Raw genomic sequence first — 17,388 nt, 5'->3', positions numbered from 1 at the left:
TGTGGTGGAGGAGCGGGGGGGTAGTGCCATGGGATGAGGTTATAATGCACATCAGGCCTAGGCCAGGGGGAAAATGGCATGACATATGTAACAAATAAAGCTCCCCCTGACCTCTATTTCTCTCCACTGCTCAGAATACCAATAAGGCTGAAAACCAACTCATATAGCAAGTGGATGCAGTGCTGTCGAAATCCCCCCTGGCTCCAGCAACACTCGGCAACAACCTCACAGTGGATTAATTGACAGTTCAGCAGGAAGTTTATAAACGGTATCAGGAAGAAGCCGGGGCGGATGTACATATTGTCATATGTTAAACAAACCATCCAACTGTACAGGACGCAACAGGAGAACCTGTTTGGGTTGCTGGTGGAGAGTGAGATTCCCTGAGGGAGAAATGTGGTGTGACTATACCAAGCATTATGTATTTTCGAGGTATCATTTTGTGAAAAATGCCATTTTAAAGGCAATGACGCACTGTTATTAGGGGTAAAGATGGGTCAAGACACTGGGACACTTAGGCAGAAGACGCAATTGCCCCAGGCCTCAAATCATCAAGGGGCATCATGAGCTGGGCATAAAAATTACAATAATATCTATACTTTAGCCCCCCTCATGCTCCACTTGAGGCATAAAAGTAAAACAAAAATCCCCATCAAAATCTATTTAAGCTAGAGATACAGTATCTTTATATCGATGGGCTGTATCTCAATCCACCCACAGCTGGCTTCCACCCAGGATATTGGGTGGAGGCCGGCTAGTGATGGCTATTTAACAGTCTGTTGGCCTTGAGATAAAAGCTGTTTTTCAGTCTCTTGGTTCCAGCTTTGATGCACCTGTACTGACCAAGCCTTCTGGATGATAATGGGATGAACAGGCCGTGGCTCGGGTGACTGATGTCCATGATGATCTTCTTGGTCTTCCTGTGACACAGAGTTCTGTAGATGTCCTGGAGGGCAGGCAGTGTGCTAATCACGCCGACCACTGTGTTGTCTGTGACCTTGATGAATGAGTTGGAGGCGTGCGTGGTCACGCAGTCATGGGTGAACAGGGAGTACAGGAGGGGGCTGAGCACACACCCTTATGGGGCCTCTGTGTTGAGGATAAGCGTAGTCATGGTGTTGTTTCCTACCTTCACTACCTGAGGAGGCCAGTCAGAAAGTCCAGCACCAAGTTGCATAGGGCGGGTTTCAGACCCAGGGCCCCGATCTTAATGATTAGCTCGGAGCATACTATGGTGTTGAAGGCTGAGCGGTAGTCAATGAACAGCAATCTTAGATAGGTATTCCTTTTGTCCAGATGGGGTAGAGTAGTGTGCAGTGCGATGGTGATTGTATCATCCGTGGATTTATTGGGGTAAGTGCCAAGGGGCGATAGTCATTTAGTTCAGTTACCTTCGTTTTCTCGGGTACAGGAACAATGGTGGACATCTTGAAGCAAGTGGGGACAGCAGATTGGGATAGGGAGAGATTGAATATGTCCGTAAACACTCTAGCCAGCTGGTCTGTGTGTGCTCTGAGGACCCGGCTAGGGATGTCGTCTGGGCCGGCAGCCTTGCGAGGGTTAGTACACTAAAATGTCTTACTCACGTCAGCCACGGAGAACAAGAGCTCACAGTCCTCGGGAGTGGCCAGCGTCAGTGGCACTGTGTTATCCTCAAAGTGGCCGAAGAAGATGTTTAGCTTGCAAGACGTTTGTGTCCGCGACGTGGCTGGTTTTCCCTGTTTTGCTTGCTCAGATGCTTTCTCCGGTGAGATAGTTTAAGCCACTTGCGTATTAAAGAAAAGTTGGCAGGTGCAGAGTGCACTGTTCGGATGCTGGAATATTTTGGATGAACGTGCAAAGGTAACTGTCACACCCTGCATAGCCCAGGCCGGGCTAGAGTGAGCATTGAGCCAAGTGCCATGAAGCCGGCTCTACGCAGCTGGTCTCCAGTGCGTCTCCTTGGGCCGGCTTACATGGCACCAGCCTTGCGCACGGTGTCCCCGGTTCGCCTGCATAGCCCAGTGCGGGCTATTCCACCTCGCCGCACTGGCAGGGCAACCGGGACCATTCAACCGGGTAAGGTTGGGCAGGCTCGGTGCTTAAAAGTTCCAGTGCGCCTGCACGGTCCGGTCTATCCAGTACCACCTCCACACCCCAGCCCTCCGGTAGCAGCTCCCCGCAACAGGCTTCCTGTGCGTGTCCTCGGCCCAGTACCACCAGTGCCAGCACCACGCATCAGGCCTACAGTGCGCCTCACCTGTCCAGCGCTGCCTGGAGTCTCCCGCCTGTTCGGCGCTACGAGAGCTACTCAGTCCAGCGCTGCCAGAGCCTTCCTCTCCAGCATTGCCGGAGCTTCCCGTCTGCCCAGCGCCATCTGAGCTTCCCGTCTGCCCAGCGCCATCTGAGCCTCCCGTCTGCCCAGCGCCGCCTGAGCCACCCGTCTGCCCAGCGCCGCCTGAGCCACCCGTCTGCCCAGCGCCGCCTGAGCAACCCGTCTGCCCAGCGCCGCCTGAGCAACCCGTCTGCCCAGCGCCACCTGAGCTGCCCGTCTGCCCAGCGCCGCCAGTGCCGCCAGTCAGCCAGGGGCCGCCAGTGCCGCCAGTCAGCCAGGGGCCGCCAGTGCCGCTAGTCAGCCAGGGGCCACCAGTCAGCCAGGGGCCGCCAGTACTGCCAGTCAGCCCAGTCAGCCCTGTCCAGAGCTGCCGCCCCTCTGTCCCGAGCTGCCGCCCCTCTGTCCCGAGCTGCCGCCCCTCTGTCCCGAGCTGCCGCCCCTCTGTCCCGAGCTGCCGCCCCTCAGTCCAGTGGGGTCATTAAGTATGGTCGCCGTGGCTAGGAGGCCACGGAAGCGGACAAGGTGGGGGACTAAGACTACGGTGAAGTGGGGGCCATGTCCAGCACCAGAGCCACCACCGCGGACAGATGCCCACCCAGACCCTCCCCGATAGGTTCAGGTTTTGTGGCCAGAGTCCGCACCTTGGAGGGGGGTTACTGTCACACCCTGACCATAGTTTGCTTTGTATGGTTCTATGTTTTGGTTGGTCAGGGTGTGAGCTGAGTGGGCATTCTATGTTACATGTCTAGTTTGTCTAGTTCTATGCTTGGCCTGATATGGTTCTCAATCAGAGGCAGGTGTTCGTCATTGTCTCTGATTGGGAACCATATTTAGGTAGCCTGTTTGGTGTTGGGTTTTGTGGGTGATTGTCCTTGTTCTGTCTGTGTTACTTAGCACCAGTATTAGGCTGTTTCGGTTTTATACCTGTGTTCTCACGCCGCATTTTGGTCTGACTCTCTTTCACATTCAGAAAACCGTGACAGTAACCTACTTTCTGAAATGATTTGTTTGAGAATCAGATGAAAACATTATGACTGGTTATATTCATGGTACATTAAAAGGTAATACATTTTTACAGTTAAATTACATGACTTTAGTATAAATCCCATTAAAAAAGACTGACCTCTGCCTCATACCGCCAAAATTCTAACTCCGCCCCTGGGTAAAGAGCCACCCGGTTGCTTCTGGTACATGAAGAAAATAAGTATACTCAACACATGAGGAAATGCAAATATTATGGAGTACAGAATGAAAATCCAAAGATCGCAATCACGAGTTTGTTCAAATAAAATGTGTCAAACACGATTGAGTACACAACATTTCCTCAACCTACATGTACCATTATTAATAGAGATATGTTTCAGTCCAGACTATGTAGAGGAAATGATCCAAGTGTGAAAGGTAAAGTGGTAATCTTCACAGGATTCAATAGAATAACTCAATTTCATTCTCATGGCCCTTCAAAATCACCAGCTACCTAAGTGAGGGGAATTGTTTTTATTTGTCGACTCTGAGTGAGTGTTCTTTTTTATTATTATTTTATTTTATTTGTTAACTTTTGTCCTTAATTATGATATCAACACCTATGTCATCGATTTTCTTTGACATTACTGGGTGAGAGATGATGTTCATTGACTGTTGGCTACTTCCATATCTGGTTAATCAATTTCAAGATGGCAGCTTTAGAGTGTTCTGAAAATTATGATTAGAACATGGCCATGTGAGGTTACCAAAAACAAAACCAAACGCTAATAAAGGAAGGAAAATTAAGAGGTAACAATGAAAGTAGATGATAAAATTATATTAATCACTGTGAATTAGAATAAAGCTATGAGGGTATGGTTTTCCAAGGTGGGTGGGGTGGTTTAAAAACCAACAGTATAGCATCATCCTCATAAAATGTCCACTATGATAGCATAATCAACACACTCAGCCACATTTTATGTCACCACAACTTTGACTCTCCAAACTTTCTTTTGTGCCCCAAGAAAAAAGGGGTCCATCCCCTCTCACTTATTCTTTCTTATAGATTGGCACGGGCATTGAGATAACAAGATAAAAATGCTAATGAGGCAAATCATTTTTTAATGAGCGATGGATTTAGCAGGGAGCACTGGAGACCCGGAGGGGGAGCTATTACGATTTGCCACAGAATATCTACACTAACTTCATTACAGGGAGAATTGATTTGGGAGAATAAAAAAATGCTAATCCCATGCATAGGGCCAGATTCAGACTAGAAAATGTACACCTTTTCTACCCATGCATTTCCTACCTGTCACACCCTGATCTGTTTCACCTGTCTCTGTGCTTGTCTCCACCCCCCCCCCCCCAGGTGTCACCCATCTTCCCCATTATCCCCTGTGTATTTATACCTGTGTTCTCCTTTTGTCTGTTGCCAGTTCGTTTTGTTCATCAAACCTACCAAGGGTTTTCCCCTTATCCTGTCCACTTGTCAGTAGTTGGTATTCAGACTTACCTTATGCATAATGGGCTTAGCAGGTGTGGTTCCCTTGCGCATGCTGAATAAATGTAATTCAACCCTCCCACTTGCTAGCCAACAGATTCTCTTATGGAGTTTTTATTCAATAGGGTTTTCATATAGAGAATGATAGAGGCCTCTAGTAGGCAAAAGGCCATTTTAGTATAGTCAGCGTCATTGAGCGCTTCCACCATTTTAATATAGTCAACTGGGTGAGACTTCCAACTTCATTGGCTGATCATGTTCAACTGGGTCATCAGGAGGGATTAGCCAATCGTGAAGAAGAAAATGAACTACTTCAAAATGGAGCCTCAATGGCACTGCCCATGCTGTCACAGCTGCTATAATGGCACAGATACAAAGAGAGTCCTCTATCTATCTCTATGGGTTTTTGGCACATTTCTCGTAAGATTAACAAGAATTTATGAAAATAACAGTTCAGAATATTAGAGATCAATGAAAGAAAGCCTATGTACATACACTCTTATTCGTCTCATTTCTGTACCAATTAGTAGATTAGAAAATATGTTGATCTTGCATATTATTTAGGGTTGGGAAAGTATTGATGAATAAGACAAAACAGGTTTGGAAAGCCTTTACTCGCAGCCATCACAAAACGAATACATAATTTAAAAGATAAAGATTCAAAGATAACACTTAACTTGACACCCAGTTTCATAACACGGTCATCCCATGTCATTAAATGTCATAATATGGTCATAACACTGTCATGACACATATTTAGACCTGTTGTGCAATATATTGTGTTATTTTGTGGCTGGTTGGGTACGCAAACATAAGAGTGTCAAAACCCACAAAACATACCACGGTAGTTATTATATAGCTGGTTATGACACCTACATAAGTGTCAAAACCTACCACACAAGGCAAAACATTCCATTACACCATAACCTACTTGTCAACAGTATGTTTATGTTATAAAATATTTTCTGAAATTGACCATATTTAATTATCATTGTAATTACACACACGTTGATGTCAGACCTGCACCTACCCAAATTCTCGGTTTCTGATGACTGGGACGAATGCAGGAGTAGATTTCAGGAGCAGGACAAGTGGTTAATACGTTGTGTGTGTTGGTGACAGGGAAGTCAGGTGCAGGAGAATGAACTTGGAAAAAAAGGAGTTGTTTAAATGCTGATAAAACTCCAAAAACAAAAATGTACAAAATAACAAAAGTAGGTACAAAACCCGTCGCACACCAACATAATACATGCACATCACATACAATCAAACAATCTCCGACAAGGACATGAGGGGAATCAGATGGTTAAATGCACAACATGTAATGAATGGGATTGAACCAGGTGTGATGGAAGACAAGACAAAACCAATGGAAAATGGATCAGTGATGGCTAGAAGGACAGTACCCGCCCCCTGGAGCCGCGTGTCGGCACCGACCTCGGAGACGACCCGGAGGGCAAAGGCGCAGGGTGATCTGGATGAAGACGGTGGAAATCTCGTAGCATGGAAGGATCCAACACATCCTCCACCGGAACCCATCATCTCTCTTCCGGACCATACCCCTCCCAGTCCACGAGGTACTGAAGGCCCCTCGCCCGACGTCTCTAATCCAGTATGGAACAAACAGAGTACGCCGGGGCCCCCTCGATGTCCAGAGGGGGTGGAGGAACCTCCCGCAACTCAGACTCCTGGAGTGGGCTAGCCACTGCGCGCTGAAGGTGGACAAGGGTGGTGTCCCATGTTTCTTCCGAGCGCCAGAACCAGTCGTCCACCGCAGGATCCATGGTCTGACTCTGATGCCAATGAGCCAGAACCGGCTGATACCCAAATACACACGGAAAGGGAGAAAGGTTAGTGGAGGAGTAGCGGAGCGAGTACTGGGCCATCTCTTCCCATGGCACGAATGCCGCCCACTCCCCCGGCCGGTCCTGGCAATAAGACCTCAGAAACTACCCACATCCTGGTTAATTCTCTCCACCTCCCCGTTACTCTGAAACCTGAGGTAAGGCTGACCGAGACCCCCAGACGTTCCATGAACGCCTTCCAGACCCTTGAAGTGAACTGGGGACCCTGATCAGACACTATATCCTCAGGCACCCCGTAGTGCCGGAAGACATGTGTAAACAGGGCCTCTGCAGTTTGTAGGGCCGTAGGGAGACCGGGCAATGGGAGGAGACGACAGACGACAGGACAACAGAAAAACGATCCACCACAACCAGGATCGAGGTGTTACCCTGTGAAGGTGGAAGATCGGTTAAGAAATCCACCGACAGGTGCGACCACGGTCGTTGTGGAACGGGTAGGGTTGTAACTTACCTCTGGGCAGGTGTCTAGGAGCCTTGCACTGGGTGCACACCGAACAGGAGGAAACATACACCCTCATTTCCTTAGCTAAAGTGGGCCACCAGTACTCCCCACTAAGACAGCGCACCGTCCAACCGATCACAGGATGACCAGAGGAGGGTGACGTGTGGGCCCAATAAATCAGCCGGTTGCGGACAGCAGATGGAACGTACAGACGCCCAGCTGGACACTGATGGGGAGCGGGCTCTGCACGTGACGCCCACTCAATGTCCAGATCTAGCTCCCACACTATCGGCACCACCAAACAAGAGGCGGGGAGTATGGGAGTGGGATCCATGGGCCGCTCCTCTGTGTCATACAGCTGGGACAATGTGTCTGCCGTAACGTTCTGGGAGCCTAGTCTGTAAGAAAGGCTAAACAAAAAACGGGTGAAAAACATGGCCCACCTTGCCTGGCAAGGGTTTAGTCACCTCACCGCCCAGATGTACTCCAGATTGCGGTGGTCAGTCCAGATGAGAAAGGGGTGTTTAGCCCCCTCAGGCCAATGTCATCACGCCTTCAGGGCCTTGACGACAGCCAACAACTCCCGGTCCCCCACGTCATAGTTTTGCTCTGCCAGGCTGAGCTTCTTCGAGAAGACGGCGCAAGGGCGGAGCTTCGGTGGCATACCCGAGCCCTGAGAGAGCACAGATCCTATCCCTGTCTCGGACGCATCCACCTCCGCTATGAACACCAAAGAGGGATCCGGATGGGCCAGCACAGGAGGTAAATAAAGCCCTCAGGTGACTGAAAGCCCTGTCTGCCTCAGTTCCAAATGCACTAAAGGGGAATGTTGAACATTTTGAAGATGCACATAAACATCCTCATTATCTTTTCACAATATTATTTTCAAAGGATAAAGCTAAGAACACTAACTATATGGAAGAAAATAAAAATGTATACTACAAGAATCAATATCTATCTCTAAAAACACAATGGAACAATCCTCGATAGCATTTCAGAATTCACAGATAAATTGTCCCACATGGAAAACTAAAGGCATATAAATGGTAAATTACTTGGTAATAGGAAATCAAATTAATTCCATGACAGAATTAAAAAGCAATTTTTGACTGACCAATATAGACATTTTCAAATACATGCAACTTAAAAGTTTTAAATCATGAAATTCTGACCTGAAATCTTTTGTACATTGGGTGTCCCTATACCGGGACGGTTGAGCTAACATGAACTAATGTGATTAGCATGACAGTTGTAAGTAACAGCAAACTTCCAGGACATAGACACGTTTTATATTGGCAGAAAGCTTAAATTCTTGTTAATCTTACATTGAAAAAAATGCCATGCTATTATCACGGCAACTGGTTTGATACATTCACCTCTGAAGGAAAATAATGTCCTTACATTCAGTAATCTTGCTCTGATTTGTCATCCTGAGGGTCCCAGAGATAAAATGTTGCATAGTTTTGTTTTATCCAATACATTTTATATTCAAATGTAGGAACTGGGTTCTACAGTTTGAACCCCTCCTGTCTCTGGCTCCACACCCACCCACCCACCTGGGAGTGGAGTGCTATAAAGTCCAACATTTATGGGCAGAGTTAGAAAGTTGGTTGTCAGAAGTTTTGCAATGTACGTTCACTTTTAATCCATCTAACTACATATTTCAAGAGATGGCATATGAGGGTGTGGGGTGGACCATACTTTTCTAGTCAATGATTTTGAAAAAACTTAACTGGAAATCAAATGATCCTCCATCACTATGACAGAGGATGAATCAAATGTGTTATTATTTACAATGGCTTGCGAAAGTATTCATTCCCTTGGCATTTTTCCTATTTTGTTGCTTTACAATCTGGAATAAAAATTTATTATCTGGGGGTTTGTATCATTTTATTTACACAACATGCCTACCACTTTTAAGATGTGAAACACGGTGTCCCCGGTTCGCCTGCATAGCCCAGTGCGGGCTATTCCACCTCGCCGCACTGGCAGGGCAACCGGGACCATTCAACCGGGTAAGGTTGGGCAGGCTCGGTGCTCAAGAGCTCCAGTGCGCTCCAGTGCGCCTGCACGGTCCGGTCTATCCAGTACCACCTCCACGCATCAGCCCTCCGGTGGCAGCTCCCCGCACCAGGCTTCCTGTGCCAGTCTGCATGGAGCAGCCAGAGCTGCCAGTCTGCATGGAGCAGCCAGAGCTGCCAGTCTGCATGGAGCAGCCAGTCTGCAAGGACCTGCCAGTCTGCAAGGAGCTGCCAGTCTGCAAGGAGCTGCCAGTCTACACGGAGCCGCCAGAGCTGCCAGTCTGTAAGAAGCCGCCAGAGCTGTCAGTCTACATGGAGCAGCCAGAGCCGCCAGTCAGCGTGGAGCAGCCAGATCCATCAGTCTGCCAGGATCCGCCAGTCAGCCAGACTCTTCCAGATCTGCCAGACTCTTCCAGATCCGCCAGTCAGCCAGACTCTTCCAGATCCGCCAGTCAGCCAGACTCTTCCAGATCCGCCAGTCAGCCAGACTCTTCCAGATCCGCCAGTCAGCCAGACTCTTCCAGATCCGCCAGTCAGCCAGACTCTTCCAGATCCGCCAGTCAGCCAGACTCTTCCAGATCTGCCAGTCAGCCAGACTCTTCCAGATCTGCCAGCCAGCCAGGATCTGCCAGATCCAACTACCTGCCCGAGCTTCCCCTCAGTCCCGAGCTACCCCTCAGTCCCGAGCTGCCTCAGTCCCGAGCTGCCCCTCAGTCCAGTGAGATTCTGAGTGAGGACTACTAGGCCATGGTCGGCGGCGAGGGTGGACAATCCTAGGACGCGAGGAGGAGGGACTAAGACATTGATAGAGTGGGGTCCACGTCCCGCGCCGGAGCCGCCACCATGGACAGACGCCCACCCGGACCCTCCCTATTGTTTTGATGTGCGTCCGGGAGTCCTCATCTTAGGGGGGGGGGGGGGGGGGGGTTCTGTCACGCCCTGGTCAAAGTATTTTGTGTTTATCTTCATTTATTTGGTCAGGCCAGGGTGTGGCATGGGTTTTTGTATGTGGTGTGTTAGTATTGGGATTGTAGCTTAGTGGGGTGTTGTAGTTAAGTCTATGGCTGTCTGAAGTGGTTCTCAATCAGAGGCAGGTGTTTATCGTTGTCTCTGATTGGGAACCATATTTAGGCAGCCATATTCTTTGAGTGTTTCGTGGGTGATTGTCCTTAGTGTCTTGATGTCCTTGTTCTGTGTTTATTTGCACCAGTATTAGGCTGTTTCGGTTTTCATTACGTTTGTTGTTTTGTAGTGTTTGTATTTAGATTCGTGTTGCTTCAGTTTAATAAACATGGATCGCAATCTACACGCCGCATTTTGGTCCGACTCTCTTTCACCACAAGAAAGCCGTTACACAGATTGTAAATTTAAAAAACTTTTTTTGCTATTATTATATTATTGATTGATTGACTATGACTTTCAGATCACTGCTATCTGCAGAATTAGCTCCAGGTAAATGTTACAATTCTTCACCCATTCCTGGACCTGTGACCAAAAAAAACAAGCTACAAATGGACAGAACCAAAACAAATTATCTAATGATTTTGTCTCTTCGCAAAAAATTAAAATATTCAGTGCTGGGAAGGTTGTATCCCCCATATATATATAACATTCTATTGGTTGCAAGAACTTTGTATGATCATTTAAATTGAAAAGAGTCTAGGTTTTGAATCCATCGTTGTTTTGCATAACACAACATGCCATTGGAACACAGGAGTGATGGTTGCTGATAATGGGCCTCTGTTTCCAGCTACAATATTCATTTACAACATAAACAATGTCTACACTGTATTTCTGATCAATTGTATGTTATTTTAATGGACAACAAATGTGCTTTTCTTTTAAAAACAAGGACATTTCTAAGTGACCCCAAACGGTGGTGTACATTCAGTCAATGTTGGAAATAGTACATAAGACTAAATGGTAGTAACAAATACAATATTGGTGTTCATGTTACGTAAATAGATTCAGACATCGTGTCTTATGTGTATAAACAGATAACAGAGCTATACAGTCTGGCATTTTGTGAAATTATCACCTTGTAGTCGTACAGAGACATGATCTGGGACTAGCATGTTATTTCCCCTTTTATTTACGCTTGAGTAAAACACATGATGCCTAATTTTTTGGGGTAAGTGATAGGAATTGGGCTGGCTGCCTGTGTAACCAATGTAATACACATTACAAAAGTACATTCAACCCACCCTCTCCAGCAGTACACCCCCCCCCCTCCTGGAAAACACTACATGACCAAAAGTATGTGGACACCTGCTCGTTAAACATCTCATACCAAAATCATGGGCATTAATATGAAGTTGGTCCCCATTTGCTGCTATGACAGCCTCCACTCTTCAGGGAAGGCTGTCCTCTAGACTTTGGAACATTGCTGTGGGGACTTGCTTCCATTCAGCCGCAAGAGCATTAGTAAGATCGGGCACTGATGTTGGGCGATTAGGCCTGGCTCACAGTCGGCGTACCAATTCATCCCGAAGGTGTTAGATTGGGGTTGAGGTCAGGACTCTGTGCAGACCAGTCAAGTTCTTCCACACCGATCTCACAAATCATTTCTGTATGGACCTCGCTTTGTGCACTGGGGCATTGTCATGCTGAAACAGGAAAGGCCCTTCCTCAAACTGTTTGGGCTGGGCTCCCCTGGAACTAAAGGGCCAAGCCCAAACCATGAAAAATAGCCCCAGAATCCAGATCGCAAGGACTGCCAGATGGTGAAGCGTGATTCATCACTCCAGAGAACACATTTGTACTGCTCCAGAATCCATTGGGGGCGAGCTTTATGTGACTCCAGTCGATGCTTGGCATTGCGCATGGAGATCTTAGGCTTGTGTGCGGCTGCTCGGCCATGGAAACCCATTTCATGAATCTCCCGAAGAACAGTTCTTGTGCTGACTTTGCTACCAGAGGCAGTTTTGAACTTGGTAGTGAGTGTTGCAACTGAGGACAGAAGATCTTTACACGCTTTAGTACTTGGCGGTTCCATTCTGTCAGCAACTATTTTGAAGAGGTGTCCACATTCTTGTGTATATATAGTGTATCTCCACCTTATTAACTATTTCATAATACTCAAACTAAGGCACACAGAGACCATCCCTTTAAATATTAAATCAGTTGCACCCCTCCCTCTGACCTGATTCCTTCTGGTTAGCCAGATGCCTACTTAGGCCTGGCCAAACATAAAAATTCACCACTGTACACTACGCCTTATTCACTCTCAATTCTCAAGGTGCGTAAATGACATTTGTGTGTCACACCACCACATCCCATGTTACAACGTGTGACTTTATATTACGTTTGTACCTGAATGTGGCGGGGTGAGGCAAAGTCAGTCACAGTGAGAACTTTTGTGCTGCACACACATAGAAACATTGAGTTTATAGATTCATTCAGTGGACTGAATTACTGGGTGTGATAGACAGTAGATGGGATTTGATGAAACACTAGAGCAGGTATTCCCACACTGGGTTACGCAAAGCCGTCGGGTGTACGCCAAATAAAAATGTGATTGACATTTTTTTTAAATAAGCTGCGGGACTTTTTTGAGCGGGAATGAAGACAGCTTTCGAGCAGTAAGACTAGAAGCGTCTTATAGGGTGAGCTACCGAGTGGCTAGGACAGGCAAGGCCCATACTATTGTGGAGGACTTAATTGTTCCTGCTGCCGTGGATATGGCTTTGACAATGCTGGGGGAAAAGGCAAAGAAAAACTATACAGACAATGACTTCATCAAACGACACTGTTTCACAACGCATCCGTGACTTGGCAGGAGACGTTTCGAAAAAATTACGGCATTGCATACAAGCCAGTGAATTCTATGCGTTACAGCTGGATGACTCAACAGACATGGGGGGCCTGGCACAGCTCCTGGTAGTTGTCCATTATATTTATGGATGGTCAATTAAGGAAGACATCCTCTTCTGCAAACCACTGGAAACCAGGACAACAGGAGAGGATATTTTTTAAGTACTGGACAGCTTTGTGACATCAAATTAACTTTGGTAATCAAGATGTGTTGTTGTCTGTACTGATGGTGAAAAAGCCATGACAGGGAGACATAGTGGAGTAGTAACGCGTGTGCAAGCAGTTGCTCCAGACCCCACTTGCGTACACTGCAGCAACCACCGAGAGGCTCTTGCTGCCAAAGGAGTGCCAGACAGCTTGAAATACATTTTGGGCATTACAGTGAAAATGGTAAGCAAGGCCCCTGAACTCTCGTGTATTTTCTGCACTATGCAATGATATGGGCAGCGACCATGTAACGCTTTTACAACATACAGACGTGCATTGGTTATCAAGGGGCAAAGTATTGACACATTTAAAACAATTGTGAGACGAGCTTAAAGTTTTCTTTACTGACCATAATTTTCACTTGTCTGACCTCTTGTATGATGATGAGTTTCTCACACGACGCCTATCTGGGTGATGTATTTTCTCACCTGAATGATCTGAATCTAGGATTACAGGGACCCTCCGCAACTTTACCCAATGTGCGGGACAAAATTGATGCTATGACTAAGAAGTTGGAGCTCTTCTCTGTCTGCATTAACAAGGACAACACAGAGGTCTTTCCATCATTGTATGATATTTTGTGTGCAAATTAACTCAAGCTTATGGACAATGTGAAATGTGATATTGTGAAGCATCTGACTGAGTTGTGTGCGCAATTACGCAGGTACTATCCCGAAACGGATGACACAAACAATTGGATTCGTTATCCCTTTTATACCCTTCCTCCAGTCCACTTACTGATATCTGACCCAGAGAGCCTCATCGAAATTGCAACAAGTGGTTCTGTGAAAATTGAATTTAATCTAATCAGAAGCCACTGCCAGTTTTCTGGATTGGGCTGCGCTCAGTATCCTGCCTTGGCAAATCGCGCTGTTAAGACAGTAATGCCCTTTGCAACCACGTAGCTATGTGAGAGTGGATCCTCAACCCTCACTAGCATGAAAACTAAATACAGGCACAGAATGTGTGTGGAAAATTATTTAAGACTGAGACTCTCTCCAATACAACCCAACATTGCAGAGTTATGGTGCATCCTTTCAAGCACACCCTTCTCATTAAATATCTTCACCTAGCCTATCTGAGCGCAAGCGTGCTGATGTAAGACAGCTAAACTGCCGATCCTGGAGTGAGGGCTGGAAATAAACCATGTGCCAGTTTTTACATTATGAAATTGAAAACTAATTTGTGTTTGACACTAGCACCGCCTTAACGCCAGCTGAAAATAGAGCCCGTACTTTGATAAATCTCAAATATTTCTTCAGGAGTAATAGTATTATCAAATAAATGCTACTCTGTCAGAAAGAGGGTTGAAAACCATACAATATAAAACAGAAAGTTATAAAGCCTTCACATACATTAATTGTAGTCATATTCTTGTTGTTGGATTCCAAAGGTGAAGGCTATTTTTGCAATACTTTACTTGAGTGGGTTGAGTCACTGACGTGATCTTCCTGTCCAGTTTAGCACCCCCTTGGGCTCGTGCGGTGGGAGAGAACTTCGTGGGCTATACTCGGACTTGTCTCAGGGAAGTAAGTTAGTGGTCTGTTGTTATCCCTTTGTGGTGTGAGGCTGTGCTTTGGAAATGTGGGTGGGGTTATATCCTGCTTGGTTGGCCCTGTGCCACAGTGTCCAACAGATCCCCCCCTATCTCAGCCTCCATGCTGCAACAGTTTATGTGCCAGGGGGCTAGGGTCAGTCTGTAATATCTGTTGTAATTCTCCTGTCTTATCTGGTGTCTCCCCCCCAGGTTTCTGTATAAGCACTTTGTGACAAATGCTAAAGTTAAAACGGATTTATAAATAACTTAGATTGATTGCTGTTGAATATAAACAAGGTTCTGTATTATCATCTATCAGTGGGATTTTATGGTTCCAGCTATTTATTTTACTAGGCAAGTCAGTTAAGAACAAATTCTTATTTTCAATGATAGCCTAGGAACAGTGGGTTAACTGCCTATTCAGGGGCAGAACAACAGATTTGTACCTTGTCAGCTTGGGATTTGAACTTGCAACCTTTCAGTTACTAGTCCAACACTCTAACCACTAGGCTACCCTGCTAATAGAATTTATTTTCCGAAGTATGCGCTTTCTGCGTATCTCCGCCTACACAGCTCTGCCTTTCCCACATTCTCTTCTCAGCTAAAACTTTCACTGGACTAAGTCAAAACTGAAATGTGAATTAACAGGATAATCTAACAGAGCTAAATTGCTGATTGCGTTGACAGAATGCAAAGCATGCGGGACAAAGAAACCAATGCAATGCATTTTCAGGGCTCAACATTAGGTTTGACCGAGTTAAATAATTAGAGAATTTAGGCACCGACATAATTAATTTACACTGACTGAGACTGCGTAAATGGCCCCATTGGCAACATAGATATGGGTGTGCCATATGTATTTCTTTTGTGGTTATAGTGAAAGTCTGCCATTGCAGATAAACAACCATCACATTGCATTTGACTTTGCGCTGTGAACACAAAACTGAAGTGTAACTTCCTACTACTATTATATACTACACCACAAAACCACCGGTTTCTTTGATTCCAACTGCATTATACTACATTAGCAGTATAGAAAGCCTGTATAGGACCTAGAGGACCAAGGTTAGCTCAAGTAAGCAGAAGCTATTCAAACAAATCCAAAATGTGGACGACAGTTTCTTCTGGATATTTATTTATATATAAATCAATAAAATATAACCCAATGAGATATTACATTTGGGAATAGATGCAACTGTATGCAAACCTAGAATCCAAACTAATATGCTCCCTTTGGCTACCAAGCTATCTGTATGCATTTTAATACATGTATGTTATACATACATTGTATATTGCCTGCCCCTGGTGGATTATTAAACCATTGTTAATTCAACGTGTCTGCATCTGGGTCCTACCTTCATACCTGATATGCTGTCATCTGAAATACTATGCATAAGTCAGATGTGCTGCCACACATTACACAATTTATTATTATTATTTAGCTAATAATTCCCATTCTGTTAGATTAAACAAGATATTCGTATACTAGATTGGCTAAAATACATTGGCAGTAGACACAGTAGATCTCTACGGTATTTAAAGCTGGCAAAACCATGGCCTTCATATCTTAACATTTCGTAACAAACCACATAGCAAAATAAACTACGTAGGTATAGGTGAGGAAGCCACAGAGATTAATACAATGGAGGTGAAATTAACTATTTCAACACTGCTGTCAAAATAAGAGCCTTCCGTAAAACAATAGCAGTTCTGTCTGCAATGCTAGTAAATTAGATTTGTCATACAAATATATATAGTACTAGTCAAAAGTTATGACAAAGCTACTAATTCAAGGGTTTTTCATTATTTTTACTGTTTCTACATTGTAAAATATTAGTGAAGACATAAAAACTATGAAATAACACATATGGAATCGTGTAGTAACCAAAAAAACAAATCTAAATATATTTTGTTTCAGATATTTCAAAGTAGCCACCCTTTGCCGTAATGACAGCTTTGCACACTCTTGGCATTCTCTCAACTAGCTTCATGAGGTAGGCACCTGGAATGCATTTCAATTAACAGGTGTGCCTTGTGAAAGGTTACTTTGTGGAATTTCTTTCCTTCTTAATGTGTTTTTTTTTACCTTTATTTTACTAGGCAAGTCAGTTAAGAACAAATTCTTATTTACAATGACGGCCTAGGAACAGTGGATTAACTGCCTGTTCAGGGGCAGGTTTGTACCTTGGCAGCTTGGGGGTTTGAACTTGCAACCTTCCGGTTACTAGTCCAACACTCTAACCACTAGGCTACCCTGCCGCCCCGAAACAATCAGTTGTGTTGTGACAAGGTAGGGGTGGTAAAAAGAAGATTGCCCTATTTGGTAAAAGACCATGTCCATATTATGGCAAGAACAGCTCATATAAGCAAAGACAAACGACAGTCCATCATTACTTTCAGACATGAAGGTCAGTCAATACAGAACATTTCAAGAACTTTTAAGGTTTCTTCAAGTGCAGTCGCAAAAACCATCAAGCGCTATGATGAAACTGGGTCTCATGAGGACCGCGGCAGGAAAGTTAGACCCAGAGTTACCTCTGCTGCAGAGAATAAGTTAATTAGAGTTAACTGCACCTCAGACATTGAAGCCCAAAGAAATGTTTCACACAGTTCAAGTAACATGTGCGCAATCATGCGCCATCGTGCACAAATGTATTTTGTCCCCCCACACCAAACGCGATCACGACACGCAGGTTAAAATAAATAAATAACCGAATCGTTT

This window comes from Oncorhynchus kisutch, linkage group LG30, assembly GCF_002021735.2.
Source record: "Oncorhynchus kisutch isolate 150728-3 linkage group LG30, Okis_V2, whole genome shotgun sequence".
Lineage (NCBI taxonomy): Eukaryota > Metazoa > Chordata > Actinopteri > Salmoniformes > Salmonidae > Oncorhynchus > Oncorhynchus kisutch.
This window is presented reverse-complemented; position numbering follows the sequence as displayed.